Genomic DNA, 12,793 nt, shown 5'->3' on the forward strand with positions numbered 1-12,793 from the left:
ACTTAGAAAACACCGAAAAACGGGGACAATCAGTAAAAAAAACATAAAAAACACAAGGAAAAAGGCAGAATCACGGAAAAACCGAGAGAATCACAGGAAAACATAGAAAAACAGGGAGAATCGGGGGAAAACATAGAAAAGCACGAAAAAACAGGGAAAATCAGAGGAAAACATACAAAAACACGAAAAAACAGGAAGAATCCAGGAAAACATAGAAAAACACAGGGAAACAGGGAAAAACGTAGAAAAACATGGAGAATCAGGGGAAAACACAGAAAAACGGAGAGAATCAGGGAAAAACAGAAAAACACGGGAAAACAGGGATAGTCACGGAAAAACAGAGAGAATCAGAGGAAAACATAGAAAAACACGGAAAAACAGGGAGAATCAGGGGAAAACAGAAAAAAAGTGAGAATCAAGGAAAAACATAGAAAAACACGGGAAAACAGGAGAAAACGTAGAAAAACACGGAAAAACAGGGAGAATCAGAGGAAAACATAGAAAAACACGGAAAAACAGGGAGAATCAGGGGAAAACATAGAAAAACAGTGAGAATCAAGGAAAAACATAGAAAAACACGGGAATACAGGAGAAAACGTAGAAAAACGAGGGAATACAGGAGAAAACTTAGAAAAACAAGGGAAACATAGGGAATACAAGGGAAATGCATAGAAACATAGGGAAACTTCTATATATGTTGGGGACATGTCATTGAGTCTTACATGAGATACTGACCGGTTTGGGGACGTCGTAGTTACAAAGAAACGTTTTTTCGTGGCCCACACAATGTAAATAAATTTTAGTAAAGTGGTAGAGTGTTCTGAAGTTGCTGTGTTTGAAAAGGCATTTGTACTTTTTACACTAAAATCGATGATGTATTTACGGAGGTTTCGGTTATCGTTAGAGGAGACAAAAGCACATTTTGTTCCTGTCGGAACAAAATGTCATATGAGTTAGCGAGATGGACACACGATGACGTGCGAGTAATACGTTCCAGGGATTTCTTATAGTTTCCGATCTTCGGTCCTGCACTATCTTGTCAACACTTCCTTTGTTTTATATTGCCCAATCGGTCGATTCAGATGACCTTCGTGCACGTTTCCAAGGCTTGCGGGTCATCATGATTCATCCCAATCTTCGCTTACACAAAAATTGTCTTCACTCTGCGTCACAATCAAGTTCGTGTTGACCATGTTCAGAACGATGTTTTAAGAAGACAACCAAGCCAAGCAATTCCACTGAACATAGTTCGATACAGAAAGGCAGTGAACAGTGCACTGTGGGTGCAGGGAACATTGGTTTTTTGTTATCTGCCGTTTGTTGTAGTGGTGGCGATAACACCTCAAAGAGGGATAACCTTGCCAATTCACCTTGCCACGCAATATAGAGGAACTGTAGTTTACTTGAACTCATCTTTAAACCCGTTGTTGTACTGTTGGAAGATCAGAGAAGTGAGGCAAGCTGTAAAAGTAACATTAAGGCAACTATTCTGTCGATCGAGTTAGTTTTGTATGCATTCTACCTGTCAATTCATGCTAAATTGAAGCGTACTTTCAAGGAAAAATCCTGTGTTGAGAACTTCTTTACTGTAGAACAGCCAAGGATGATAAATATAATAAAATAACTTATACCTTAACTTATACTGGTTTTCTTTTACCTTCTTATAAATAATTATCCACGAATCTATTGCACCTAGAGCAGAGCAGATATAAACGGGAGCCCTAATGGAATAAAATTATGTGTATAAAAATTAACTAAAATATACTGAGAAAGTAAATACCAGCAACATGAAATTATAGATTTAATTACATACTCGATGCGGTTTTTCATCTGCAATACCGCCCAAGTTTGAGCATTAACTACGTTACCTTTAACTAAGACTTGCAAAAATAACCACCACAGCTGTATTACATAAAGAAGGAAATTTGTTATGATTTATGTTACGATGACATCGGAGTTGTCATAGCAACGGATTGACGTCATTACCTACTTTACTTGCCGCCGTATTTCTCGTATTTTTTCCAAAATCGTTCACGATAGCTTGTTCCTCCAACACCTACCTCAATGTTCGTGAATTTTGAGCGAAATTAGTCTAAGAGAGCGTTATCGAAATATTTTGGATTAAAAGTTCAGTAAAAACTGGACAATATTAATGTTCGGCCGTGGAGGAAGCGCCTCGTAACAGGTGTGAAAAGATCATGGGGAAAGCTTGGGCCGATTGCTAAAAAGAGGAATTTGATTGGCATGCATTGAGGACGCTCTTGTTGGCGTTTTTGTAAACATTTTGGTCTACTTTATTAAATACCGTAAATCCTCTATTAAGCTCCCCTCTCAAATAAGCTCTCTTCCTCTAATAAGCCTCAGGGGAAGAAAATTAATAAGCCCCCCCCCCCCCCCCCCCCCCCACTCTACCTAATTATTCTTCACTAAGAAATGCTAGATTGTCTTAATGAATAAGGACTGTAAAACTTGGTGTCAAACTCGTCCCCAGGGCTTTTCCCTCAAAAAATGGGTGGGGCGGGCCACCCACTTTTTGAGGGAAAAGCCCTGGGGACCTGAGGTTGACTTGGTGTGGACTGATCCGGGATGGTATATTTACCAACTGGAAGTTCGAATTTGATTCTCATCCTTGGCTGAATAACCTCCAAGCTTCTTGTACTTGAGCTTTTCCACTTTGTATTCTAGTCCTTTACGGAGAAATGACACCATCTTTTTTTTTTGAAATTAAATCATTAATCCACCTAGTGAGTTAATAGCACGGCAGAAAAACGCTTATGTGTGACAAACGTGACAGGGCTTTTACTTGCGTGTTTTGTCGTAATCTTCACTAAATATCAATGTTTTTTGGCTCCTGTTTTTGGTCTTTTACAAAAAGATCTGTTTAAAGGAAGATGAAGTATGAGGTAAATTTTTTTTTAAACAAAATTACTGTGTGTGAGAAACGTGACAGGGCCATAACTTGCCTGCTATGTAGTGATCTTCACTTAACATTAAAGTTTTCTGGCCCCGGTTGTTCAAACGTTGGATAGCGCTATCCACCGGATAAATCACTATCCAGCCGATAAGTATTACGGAAATCAATTACGCTATCCGCTGGATAGTGATTTATCCGCTGGATAGCGTTATCCAACGTTTGAACAACCGGGGCCTGGTCTTTACAAACAGATCTATTTAAAGGAAAGATTTGGCGGAAAGATTTTCCAAACAAAATTATTGTCACGCCTGTCACACAAGGTTTGTTGTCTTCTTTCCTCTCCCGTCCTGTTGTGTAAGTTCACTTATCGTCAGCGCATTAAAATAGCAGGTGTTTTATCGGCGGGAATTAACATATCCGTTATATATAAGAAACGAGTGTTATTCATTTTACATCTTGTAATATAACAAGAGACACCAAAATTACCGCATCCCACACAGTTTGACGTGTTTGCCGACTGTTAAGAACTTTCTTTCGGCTACAGAACTGAAAACTCATTAAAATCATCAGTTAGTTAGTTTCACTAAGCTCATTAAAGTTTAGCCTGTGTACAGCCGCATCCCCGCCCCTCCCCTCAGAAAAGGAGGGGGCGGCTCAAAGAAGAAACAATTCACAATTATTGCTAAATTTCAGTCTCTTCTTCCTGTAACTTTTACGAACGAAATAAAGCACAGCTCTTTTTTGTTTTTGTTAGAAGCAGAATCGTGATATTTTACAGAAGAATTAGCAAATAAAATTATTGCGTCAAAACCCAGCCTTGCATAACTAAGAAATGAGGTACTTTTATCCCTCCTGACATTCATCCATATTTTACTGAAGAGTGATATATAAATGAAGGGTTCACTTGCACTGTGATGGTCATGAAGTTTTAGCGCGTTTTCCCTTTCATCATAATCGACCCAAAATTAAAAGTTACCCTAATTGTGGTGAACATGTTTATACCTTGTCCAACCATATTAACTTCACGCGGTGGTCAGTATAGGAAGCGCATGCGCATATGCACCTAATTGCAATGACAGAAGTTGTCTTAGAAAAAAAATAAAGGGAAAATGAAAAAAAAGAAAAAGCGAAATAGGAATTAAGTAGGCCTGCTAAGAAGTCTAGAAAGGGTGGGTTCATTTGCTCCATAGGCATTTTAGGGAAGTAAAAGCAAATGCCAAGGGAAAGTTTGTGCGTCTAAGTTCAAAATAAATTCGTCCTATAGTGGTTTAAAGGTATCTAATTAATTTCGATTTGGATTTTTGCATTTTTCATTTCGGTTCCTTTTAGCTGATTTAACTATGACAACGCTATTGCAATTAGGTGTATATACTTCGCTTAATTGCTGGGAAGGAGTGATAGCTCAAACCTATATTAAACTTTAAAAACATCTTGAGTTATTGGAATTACCATCGATAATTATTGCGATGTCACGTTGCCAATGCGCCGCCAACATATATAACAACCCAAAAACGTTATTTAAATTATCCGCGCTGTGACACAACACCTGGCTAATCATATTTCCGTGCTAGATTGAAAAAGTACCGAGACAACTTTCCTCAACTTTTCTTTGTCCTGCGAGCTCTCCTTTACATTTATTTTTGCACGTTTATGCTTTTTGTAAATTGCTCCTGATAAATAATTGTTAAACTGACGCGACAAATGTGCAAAGGGAATTACAATGTAGCGTGCGCGTTTAGGCAAATAGTTGACTTGACAGATGACAAATTGATACAGTATCTACTTTAACCCAAATTAAAACGTAGCATTCATATAAAACACTCACTTGTAGGTCATTGTGTCTCAGAGGAACAACATGGCACTGACGAATTTCACCGAAGATGAAATATATCAGAAAACAACTGTTGAAGTGTTCTGCTCACCTGAATTAATCAGCGGTGTAGATGGCGAACTTATCTTCCTTTCAGCTCTAAATATTTTCCTGTCCATTGCAGCATTTCTGGGGAACACTCTGATCCTAGTTGCTCTGCACAAGGAAACTTCACTTCATCCGCCGTCCAAACTCCTGTATCGTAACCTAGCGATAACTGATCTTTGTGTTGGTATAATTACAGAGCCTTTGCTTGTAACTTACTTGACTTCTGTTCTGAACCGATGATGGGATAGTTGCTATTACACGGTTCTAGTGGCATTATCTTTCTCAGGTCATACTTTGTGTAATGTGTTTTATTGACACTGACTGCAATAAGCATGGACCGACTTCTCGCCTTGTTGTTGCTGGGACTCAGATACAGACAAGTTGTAACTCTGAAACGAACACGTATAGCTGTAATTGGTTTATGGATTATGTGCATTGTCGGAGCTTCTACAACCTTTTGGAATATTCTTATAACTTCATGGTATCAAAACATCGTTACAGCTCTGTGTGTAGCCACCACAATCTCCGCTTACACAAAAATTTTTCTCCTCTGCGTCATAATCAAATTCGTGTTCAGAACCATGTTGCTCAAGGACAACAGGGCCAAGAAATTCCACTGAACATAGCTTGATACAGAAAGGCAGTGAGCAGTGCACTGTGGGTGCAGTTGATATTGGTTATTTGTTATCTCCCATATAACATAGCGGTAGCGTTATCACCTCAAAGAGAGATGTCGTTCTCTACTTATCACCTAATCTCGTACCCAGATCTCACTCTGTTTTACACTGAAAAGTGAGATCTCCCTTTCCCTTGGCCGTGGGAGATCTGGGTACGAGATTACTTATCACCTTGCTGTGATTTTTACTGGTACCACGGTTCACTCGTCATTAAACCCGTTGCTGTACTGTTGGAAGATCAGAGAAGTAAGGCAAGCTGTAAAAGAAACATTAAGGCAAGTATTCTGTCGATCGAGTTAGTTTTCTTTGCTTTCCAGCTCTCTTGCATATTTTATGAAGGCATGTCACCTGTTTTTTAGGGGCGAGTATATTATAAATATTCCTGTTCTAGAAATCCAAAGATCATGTTATCTTTTTATTTAGCGGTATGAAGTTGTTTCAAGAATAAAGAGCTAACAAAGAAATAGAGTTTAAGGGCTCCATTCCTTTTCTTCTTATTCTTTTTCTCCTCCTCCTCCTTCTTGAAACTTGAATAACTTATTACTCGATACAAAGCCTGTCAAACCAGTTGAACCACTTAAAAGTAGTACATGACCTTATCTTAATGAGATTCCCCCGCATTTTGTTCATGAGATAAAGACAAAAGGTCATATTTGACGTCATCAGCGTTAATGTTTCCAATAATGAGATTTCATTTCCAAAAAAGCTGAATGTCTTAGTTCATCTTTACTAAATTTCTATCAGTTCTTTCTTGGTGTAAACTCAGAATAAGTAACAGTAGCATGCAAGTGAAAGATATTAAAAGTGCATCGACGTTTTAAAGCGAGCACTTTCTAAGCATTCAACATATTAACAAAAATAAAATTGCCTCTCTGATACTGGTAAAAGCATCTCTTTAATGATTAACACTTCCTACAGGTTGCCTTCCCCAGAGCCCCGCGGGGCTAATGTAAACAAAACGCATAGCAAGAAGGCCTTGGACGTAAGCATTTCAAGTTCTGCTATACACGTATTTGTTGTGTATAAGATGTAGCAAGATAGTTGTTTTAGTAAACTACTGTGGGTATTGACTACACAAATAACATTTTGCACTTTGCCAAACAGGTCACGCGAGAAAAATTGTATCATGCGTCACACATTCGTTTTTGACATGAAGGGTCCTTAGAAAGCACAACACCCAAAACATAATGAAAGAGACAACCGCGAAATCAGTAGTAAATTTTGCAAAGTTTAGTATGAGAACTGAATTAATCATAATGGTCTATCATTCCAAATTCACCACAGTTTCACAGGAAGCAGTATGGTAAGAAATCGACGAAAACTAATGAGTAAACCTGAAATTAAAACAACTCCTTTTAAATTGAAGCGCGATGTCTGCACGAAATGGTAAAATGCACAGTTGATTTCATAGAAAATGAAATAGTTAGAGATAATGAGCCAAGTAATCAGTTTTTAGTTCAATTTTATCCGCACCATAAAAATACTATTGTTACGAAGTTCTTATTACCCTGTTTAGGAGAAGAAATAATAATAATTCAGATTCTTATTGGCTACTAAGAAAATTTTTATGAAGGAAAAGGTATTTCATTTCTGAAAAAAGAAAAAGACATCATTTTAGTTGTAAAAGGAAATAGAACGATATTTCATTTTATTTCTCTTTTATTTGGATCTTGATAAGTTTCCTTGCATTGTTTTTAGGGCTTTTTAGTTATAATACTAAGCAGTTTTTCTCTCGTAAATGGAATACTCGAAATAAACACACCCTTTTTTTTTTTCACTACAAGTTCGATCATGCAACTCTGTTAGTCTTTGAATAAATTTGCTCGAGCCCAATTATTCCAAATTTCACATGAAATCGAATCATAAGTTCTACCAACAAATCATAATAATATCACGCATCTGGTACGGTATTTGCTGCCTCAATACTAACTGAGTGACAACAGGGGTTAAATGAAGGACTCACAGGGGGGAGGTATTCACGGTAAACGGTTAATATTTTGGCCTTTCAACGGCTAATTTCTTGCCGTTTCGGCTACATAAACATGTATGTGTACCGAAAAAATGCATATTAAGATAAGATGTATCAAGTATAGCGAGACTAATAATAGAATTAATAGAGGATATCCTATCTAGAAACGTTCAGTTAAACAGTTGGCAGGCTCTTATAAAACCTTGGGATGGATTTTGTGGACCTTTGGAGGTGCGGACGCATCCGCTGCCTCCACCTGATTCGGATTGCGTCATGCAAGACGTAAAGTTGTAGTTATTAAACCTACAGTGGTTTTGAGTTTTGGGTGCTTCGTTTTCGAGATTTAGGGGTCTTCGTTTTCGAGTTTTGGGTGCTTCGTTTTCGATCTAGGGGTCTGCGTTTTCGAGTTTTGGGTGCTTCGTTTTCGAGATTTGGGTGCTTCGTGCTTCGGTCTTCGTTTTCGAGTGCTTCGTTTTCGAAACTACCCCTGAACTTCAGCGAAAGCAGCGAAGAAGAAGACCAGTCCGTTAATCGAGCGGCCTATATAAAGCCCGAATAAACACGAAGATAATGCGAAATGGTTTTGAAATACTCGTTTGAGCTATTTTTCCTCAAATGTATCGTTGAATTCATGATAAATACAGCTCCATAAGGTTCAAACCGTGTGAATAGCAGAAAAAGATACTTCAACACTATTAATTTTGAAAACATTTTTGACGTAGAGGCTGCATAGCCCAGTGGTTATAAGTTGCACTTTTTTCGCTGGAGGAAGTTGGGATGCAGGTTCAAATCCCGGCGTGGCGACTTCTAGTTTGTTTTTCTTTTATCGTTTTTTTTTACCCTTTGGCTTTTTACTGTCTAGTCTCACTCCTGATCCTGTTAGCTTCGCGAGATTTTTGCGAAAACTTATTTCTAGTTTACTGTAAGAATTTTAAAAGCTCATTTGCATTATAAGTTTACTGTGCAGAGGGTCAACGAGGCATCGTTTTTTGAAGTGACAACTTTAAGAAGTTGCGAGGACGTCAAAGGGTTTCGTAATGTTACGTTTGGCCCGGGTGGTAAGGCGACAATATCCTGCTCAGCTTTTCGGTAAGATTCCTGGTTTCAACCTTTGAAAGCTTTCTCGGCTTTCGGGAGTTTTTGCCCCGTTTGTCGGCCATTTTTTTAAGCGGGCGAGGGAACCTGAAGTAAAACTACGTCACGCTGTTTACGAAGTTTGGTTGGTCAGTTATCTCTTCTTCTCGTTCCAAATATATTACTTTCGAAAATGGATAATCACGAGCATCAGACAAAGCAAACATATGAGAGTTACACGATTCAACCCCTTAGAGTTTCTGTTTAGACTAAGAACCTTTCCGGGATCGACAGAGGAAAAATGGCTGAAATTGGATTCAACGGCTACCAAAAGACATGTCATGCCGTAAAAGGCCGCTCAATATTAACTTCTTCTAAGACTAACGATTAAAAATTTCCATTAAATTCTGTCCAACGACTAAAATGTTCAGTTTGCCTGCTGTTTTACGGAAGGTTAATCCCATCGAGAACCTTCTTAAATGAACATTTGTCACTCCCTAATATAGGTAAAACTAAATCCGACCTTCTTACCGATACGGCAAGCCTTGAAATTATCGCCAAGTTGTTAACAATTAACTATGTATATTAAAAAGTCTATACACGTTTATTGATAAAGAATATCGGCCCATACGTGAATGTTTCTTGGTAAAAGAATTATGCCTGCCAGAATAATTTTAAAGCTTAAAAATTCTATGTACCCAGTTGCTGGGATATCAAAGTTTGAGGCAACCCGGCATTAAAAAATAACCATAACATTTAATTGCTTTTCATGCTCCAATATACCTATGGAATATATCGAATACTTGTGGATTCTACCTTGGATTCAGAAACAAACGCCCTATCCGCTCAAATATTGAACTGTTCTCTTGCATGTCGAACAAATGTTATTGCTCGTGTTTGTGTTTTTCTGCGGCTGATGGCCTAAGTAACTGCCTAAACGCCCACGCTAGTTTTCCAGAATTCCTTACTGCCGGGCGTTTTTAATAATCTTTTACTTCTTTTTTTTTTCTCGCCGATGTATATTTTTACTAAAAGAACCACGGAACACAGGTACTCGGGCTTGAAACTTTTAAAAACAGCACGCTTAGATGAGTCAAGGCAAACAACCAAACAACTTACATCTTTCTGCCACAACAAAAAAGACAAAAAAGGTTTGAATTCGAGTCTTTCTCATTTAAAAATTCTTTGACATCTTTTCAGATTGCATCAAATTGGAGGAAGTAGTGACTAACTAGCAAAGCATCAATCCTGCGCGAATCTATTTTTAAAGTGACGTCCTCGCTGCTGTCAGCTTCGTCCATGCAAAATTTCTCTACTTTCAAAGAAATTCTATTATTTCAATTCATTTCAGTTTATTTAGATTCGCCAGCCTCGACAGGGTCAGCGCAACTACTCCGCCCCATAAAAGTCCCCCCACACCTCCAATGAGAAATAGACCACACCACAGGGGTCTACGTTCAGAGTGGATTCTTTTGCTTCCCCTTCCCTTTTCATTTCGATGATTGGCTAAGAAAGAAAAGGAAAAATGAAGGAGGCAACGCAAACGGCTGAACGTGATCCTGCCAAATGAAGCGATCGTTTAATTGAGACGATGATCTTAAATCACAGGTAGCAAGACCTTGTCAGTTTTTATAAGACCACACCCCCCTCCCCACGTCCCCACTGTCAGCAACAAGCAATAATGCGCTACTTTTATCTTTTGTCTGGTAATAGATTGAGTTGCTTACTCTTTTCTCTTAGGTCATTACAACAAAAGTTCTTCAGAGTACTTTTAGTTAGTCTTCTCTTTTGTCGTTATTTTTCAAAGAAAACTCCTTAGTTTTTTTCGACATTATGGTTTTATGACGAAGTATTATTTGGTTACTTGAGAAGCAGGAACCGCTTCAATTCCTGAGAACTGATTATGAGTTATAGGCAGCGTTCATAATTGATGCCTTGGTACGGCGCCCGAGTTACGGTCACAAACGGAACAAACAACGAACCCTTTTTTTAAGTACCCACGTTAGAATTCGGGAACGGTGCCGTTAACCACGACCTTGTACTTGGACACGAAAGTGGGCTCCGGGTCCCTGTGTGCACATTGTTTTTGTTAGTTCTGAGACAGTCCACTGCTTTGTGCTCGTTGCTAAGCTCCTGCTTCAAAATAGCTTCTGACGGGGAGAAATGGAGCAACTATGTACACAATCACATATCGGATACTCAGGGTGTGAAAACAACACCATTTTGTGCCGGTACCCTGGTACTCGTTCTCGTGCCGCAAGTGAACCCCCCCCCCCCCCCCCCCCCCCCTATACAGAAGAAAACTCTTTTGCCACATTAGCTTATAATTATTTTGCTCAACTTCATTTATATAGAGAGCAGGTGCCTTGATCATCAACTGGCCACTTTGGTGACTTTGCTGTTTTTATGTCAACTGCATGGAGACAAGCAAACACTTTGGACAACCATTTGCTCTATTCAGTGGCTATCCATTAGAGGATTTGGGGGAGGCTTCGCCCGAAAGAGGTACCCGTCGGGCCACAGGTATATGAAATGCCGGGGATTTCACTAGTTGAAGTGTGTAAAAGGGGAGGGAAAACTGTCATTTCCTTCTGTAAAAAGACCTTAAAGGGCTAACAGAAGAATTTACGGCTGTGAAAAAATCGAGAAAATTTCCTAGTTTTGTGATTTCTTCATATTTCGAAGACAGCGCATTTACAGCAGTTAAAAGGGATGCAACGTTCTAAACAAGGTATGTGAATGGGGCACCATTAATTTTGTCAAGAGAAGGTATAGGGATGGGGAACCTTTTCAGTCCATATCAACAGGCAAAGTTTAGATCGCAAGCGGTCGTCCTGGCCTTTTTTCCTCAGAGCCACACGCCACGCTAGTGAAAAGGTTAAATTGTGCAAATTGATGGGAGGAGAGATTGGAGCCCAGAGAGCAATTCTTTTTCTCTCGGGCTTCCGCACTCGTTCCTCGCGGCTTCGCCGCTCTCACTTCACGCATGCTCTCGATCTACTGTGCCTTAAAAGAAAAATAAGAGACTACTCGCAGTCCCGGTAAAGATTAATATAATAGAGCTATCGAGAGGAAACGTTCGACGCTTCATCGGCTATGCAGATACTGGCAAATTTCGATGGGATGTTTTCTTACCCAAGGGTTAGTCAACTCTGCACTGTTCGCGTGGTTCGGATGATTCATGGAACTTCTGTGAATGAAAAACTTCTCTTATTGTAACTGAGAAGTTTTTTTGGTTCTATTGAAACTGGGTTAAGGGTAAAAATAGAATATCTGCACAGATTATTCATTCCATTTTACATCGCTACAATCTCGGACAAAATTCTTTAGACCTTCGGCCATTCATTTGGCGCTGTTTTTTATTCTAGTGAAAGCAAAGGAAAAAACTACGCCAGCAATGCACGCGCGCGTGTTGGTAAGTGAATCACAATCTGTTTCCTTCTTCACCCCCACCACCCAAAGAAAGAAAAACGTTTAAAGAATGAGTGGAAGCTCACACTGGCTTACAAAGACTATTTTAATTTTTTAACAAATTCTCCCAAAACGTTTAAAACAAACTTACAGAGACGTGATAATAAGGTCAGAAGATTTTTTAAAAAAATTCTGAACATCTGAACATAAGCAACGTTTTTAAATACGTTAAACTGAATCCAACCTCAATTTACACTGCATGCTTTTCCTAAATAAAAAGATGTAGCTCTTAACTTACGCAATAATTATCTAAAATTATTTTGTCGCACTAGACAACTCTTTCACTATTTATCGAGAGCATTCCTTCTTGTTGAGAGAGAAAGGTCCCATATATGTCGTCTTAACTCAAATAACGATGTTGTGCTTAAGGTTCTTAATTATTTGCCTTCTCTGACAGGTAGTCCCAGGTAGTCTTAGCGTAATGCTATCCTGCGAGCAGAAGTTTCTTTACGGCATGGCTTTTAGGATGTGCGGAATCGTTCGCGTTGCTGTCATTCGCATAGTTGGCTTGTTTACGACCCCGCCTCTCTCGAGATTCTCGCAGGGCAGCGTAATGTAAGAGTTTGTATGGGAAATTATTATCGATGTATAAATAGGTAATACGCCTGACTTACCTGTGCTTTTTTTAGTCTCAAATTAAAAGAGGGAGGGACGGAGAAAGATCCTATCAGGCGGAACAACTTGATGCAATGATAAAATATTTAGTTAAAGTGGTAAATACACTATATGGCTTAGTTAAAAGATAAAAAAAAACTTCACCAGCTACTTTT

Source organism: Porites lutea, chromosome 2 (assembly GCF_958299795.1).
Source record: "Porites lutea chromosome 2, jaPorLute2.1, whole genome shotgun sequence".
Classification (NCBI taxonomy): domain Eukaryota; kingdom Metazoa; phylum Cnidaria; class Anthozoa; order Scleractinia; family Poritidae; genus Porites; species Porites lutea.